The sequence below is a fragment of the Elaeis guineensis genome, chromosome 7, assembly GCF_000442705.2.
Source record: "Elaeis guineensis isolate ETL-2024a chromosome 7, EG11, whole genome shotgun sequence".
NCBI classification, from domain to species: Eukaryota; Viridiplantae; Streptophyta; class Magnoliopsida; order Arecales; family Arecaceae; genus Elaeis; species Elaeis guineensis.
This window is the reverse complement of record NC_025999.2, coordinates 31126277-31130873: the sequence shown is the minus strand read 5'-3', so window position 1 is coordinate 31130873 and position 4597 is coordinate 31126277.

Genomic DNA, 4597 nt, shown 5'->3' with positions numbered 1-4597 from the left:
CTTTGCTAATGGGGGTTATGCATTGGTGTTCGGTGAATCTTGCCCATGGAGATTATGTATTTGTATTCATTAGATCCTGCCAATAGAGATTATACATTAGTATTCAGTAGACCCTATCAATGGGAGCTGTACATTGATATTCAGTGGATCCTACCAATGAGAGTTATATATTGATATTTAATGGATTATGTCAATATAGATTATGCATTGATACTCTAATTATTGAGTTCTGACCCCGTTATAGGATATAAGTATAGTCATAGTTAAGATGTTGAGTTATATATGATTTATTTTGAATCAGATTTATGATTATGTATGCATATAAATATTTAAAATATTTAATTTATATTAATTAGCATGAAATATGTTCATATATTTACTCATGGCTTTTTTTTATATATCATATCTTATGATAATATTTGACATATCTATTTGAAATATTTATTACTTATTAAATTATTGAGCTCATTATCTCTCTTTTCTTTTCAACTTCAAATTCTTAATTGCAGAGATTGGTACCATTTTGAGAGTAAATTTAGAGGTGAGAGTCGATAATATCAACCTAATTTAGATATATTATTTTATTTTATAAGATTATTATTTGAAGTATAATTGTTGCAAGATCTTTTGAGTATTATTGAAATTTTGTGAGAGATTAAAATTGATTTTTGTTAGTTAAATTTTGGACTTAATTGATTGTTAATTTCACTGTCATGAATTGATATCATGTTTGGAATGTCTTGTATGCTTGTGGAGAGAGTTCTCCATAAATATGCGGTGGTTGCCCCGATCTCTGGCTTGCAGATCTCAAGTCAAGGGCATGACAAATAAAGTGAAGTAAATTTATTTAATAAACAACTTTAATATTTAATGTATCGGAGCAAAATGTTAAACAAGAAGTAGACAATTTTGTGAATTGACATTTCATTAAATTGAGATATAATGTATAGTTAAAAAGAGAAAATTAATAAGTAGACAATTTTGTGAATTGACATTTCATTAAATCGAGATATAATGTATAGTTAGAAAAAAAAATTAATTTTAACTCCTAAGCATCTATTACTTCTTATTTTGAGCTTGAGCTGCTATTGGCCATAGTAGACCCATGCCAAGAAGTAGGTTTAGAAGGTCTGAAGGAAAATCTAGACTTCTATGCAAGAGAACGCATAGTCCTGAGATTCACAGGTTCATAAGATGGCACCCTAGGTAGCTACAGAGTGGAAGTGGAAGGTTTACTTAATTGTTCCACAAGTCTGTTCAAATTTTGTACTACTTTAGTGGTAGAGACAGGCAAGGTTTCATTCATCCTAGCATGCAACTCCTTGAGTTGAGGCACCCCCAACTTGACTTCCCAGCCTCTTAGCTATAGCTGCAATTAGATGCTTGTTCTCCTTACAAATAGTTTGCTTCAGCACTTGAACTTCTAATTCCAAGTTGTTGACTTTGAAGTGCAAGTGAATCATCTTTCATGTTCACGATGCTGAGTCAGTAGCCGATGTTGGTCATTAGCTTGACAAGCATGCTGCCATGGGGAACATGTTGGGATTTGGATGTACAGTGGAAGGTAGGATTTTAAAATTTTAATCATGCATCAACAATTGAATACATAAGATTCGAATCTCAAATCTAAAATCAACTTGATGATTACAATCAAATATAAGTCAAACAGTAATTAAATAAGAGAAAAAAAATAAATATACCTCTAAGATGATCTTTGATTGCTTGTTGCTTGATCGATTTCCATAAGGCACTGATGAACACTTGAATTAAGTCACTAAAGGCACACAATTCTATTTAATTGCTCTTTATTTTTTAAGAATTTGATGCTCTCTATTCTATTTTGCAGATGATTGAGAGCTTGGGTTCATAAGATTCAAATTAGACTCAAATCAGATCAGATTTAAGTAAACTAGGCAACCAGCTCCCATTCCAGTGTGAATGTAATTTATCCATGAATGGATCAGATACAAGCTCAAGATTCAAGGGTCCAGATTAAAAGATAATCCTTCATATAGAATCAAGTGTGAACACGACTTAAATATCAAGGACTTAGATTAAAAGATCACTCTTTATGAAGATCCAAGTGTGAACACAAATAATTCATCAACAGAGGAGAAGCAGAGCACTCCATCCAATGGCTCACATTGAAGGCATCACTCCAAAAATCCTAGAAGCAACTTGGTGCCATATCCAAAGTCTCCAAGTGCTGCCCCAAATTTCTTTTACTATGGAAGAAAGAGAGGGAGAGAAAGGAAGGTCGCCACAAATTTCTCCAACTCCCCACGTGCCACAGCTTCTCTTCACGCTAACAAATTCCTCACACCCTAAAAATTCTCCACACCATCCTTTCTTTATTACACACCACAAACCCTTTCATGCCCTTCTTTTATTGCATGCCCCTAACTCCTCTACCGGCGTCTCTTATTCTCTCCTATTCTTTCACATGCCAAGACCTCTAGGTGCCGTCAAAAAAAAAACCCTAGCCTCTCCTTATATCATGCCAAAAGAAGTCCCCCATGCCTCAAACTCTCTTAATGCCCTACCTCCCACTCTATAAATGAGCCTCAACATCTCATCCCAAAAGGCATCAAGCCAACGCCCCAAAAACTCTCTTCAAGTAGCCACCCCCTCTCTCTCCCTCTTTCTCTGTTCTCCATAAGTCTAGGGGAGAAGGTATTAACCCTAGTAACTCTCTTCTTCCTTTCCACCACCATATTCTTCCATAGATCCCTTCTCCACATCCCAAAAAGACTAGGGAAGGTCCTAACCCTAGCATTCCTTCCACCAAATCTAGGTGAGGTCCTAATTCTAGTTCGCTATCCTTCTTCTCCATTATACCTATATTTCCATCTACTTTTCTTCCTTAGAGATCTTAGACCAAGCCTTCCAGCCATCTTGCCATTATTTGCTTGGAGGAAGACAAAAGATTCAAGGAGGCACATCTACCATTGGGAGCAGTTAAAAGATCAATTTGAAGTTAATTATCTTGTATCACACTTTTTTTTTCTTTTATGTATGCTTTATTATATTAATAAAAAATCTTTTTATTATAATTCTTTTGTCTCTTTATTAGTTTCTCTTAATCTATTATTTTTTTTTGAAATAATCAAACTATGATCCCTGTGGATATGATCCCGACTTACTTTATCTATATAGTAGTGAGTAGGGTTAATTTTGATGTGCTATCGCTATTATAGGTGGTCAAAAATAATTACTTAACTCATAACTATAAAGATAGGGTGAGTCGAGATCATATCCACAGAGACTGTGTCAATTACATTTGAGTCATTTAATTTTTAGATTAAGAGTAAAGTATGGAGCAATTAAGAAACTAGTAATTAATTTAGAAAGTAAGTAAAGATCAGCTAATTAGAGATTGGATTTCAAATATGGAGATGGATTCTCAGGTTCTCAACTATTCTTTGTTAGACAGCTGGTATCCTTCTTTCACCTACATTTACTTAGGTATCTAAATAATAAAGATATAGCCTATCTTAGAGAGCATGGCTCGTACCCATAGATATCGATCATCGCTTAAAGCTATATGCTAGTCTAAATTAAATTAGATATAAGAGAAAAAATTTTATCTAAATATAATCTATCCCAAGAGTACGATCCATACCCATAGATCATGGAACATCCTAAGAGTATAGACTATTCTAGATTGAAAATATAGGCAAAGAAAATAAAGATGCATAGACATAAACCAAGAAATTCAGATCTTTATTACATAAAAAAAGAGAAATACAAGAGATGCTGTAAAAAAAAAAAATTATCAAAATAATTCACAGCTATCTCTCGAGAACGGGTGTCTAGCCGGCCATGGAGAAGCTCTTCACTACAATTTGCATCTTGACCTCTAGAGATTCTTTGCTATAGACTTGGACAAGATCTTCAGTAGTAGGAGGAGGAGATTTGGTGGAGAATAGACTGAGAAAAGTGAGTTTTAAAAGATGAAAAAGGAAAGGACAGGTTGCTGATTTTTGGTAGAAGAGGAAAAAAGGCTAAAGTTGTAGAGGTTTGGGCATGGGGTTCCCTAAGGCTTTTAGATGTGGGATTTTGAGGGCTTAGAGAGGGATGGATCAAGGCTTGGATGGCTATGGTTTGGAAGAAAAAGGATCTAGGGTTGGTCGGCTAGGATTGGGAAGAAGAGAAAGCATGAAGAAAAAATTTGATGCATATCGTAGCACACCAAACTTAACCCTACGCACTATTATGCAGATAGGGTGAATTTTAGTGTGCTACGATATGCATCAAATTTTGACACCATTACTAGAGATCTTGCATATTTATTTAAAAAAAATTAAAAAAATCTAAAAAAATAAAAAATATATATTTTACTACTTTCTAGGTCTTTATCTCTTACTTCAGATTGCTTTACTATTTTTCTAGTAAAATATATTTTTGCCTTTTAATTAACTGCTCTAAATAGTAGATTTAATTTTTTGCTTTAATCGTAGGATATCTAGTTGCCTTGTATTTTTAACTTAATTGAGTTTTTTTTTAGACTCTCTAGTTCTTCTCACACCTAATTAACCTAATTTAAAACTTATCTCTTCTTTCTTAAAGATAACATAACATAAAAAGAAAATAAAGA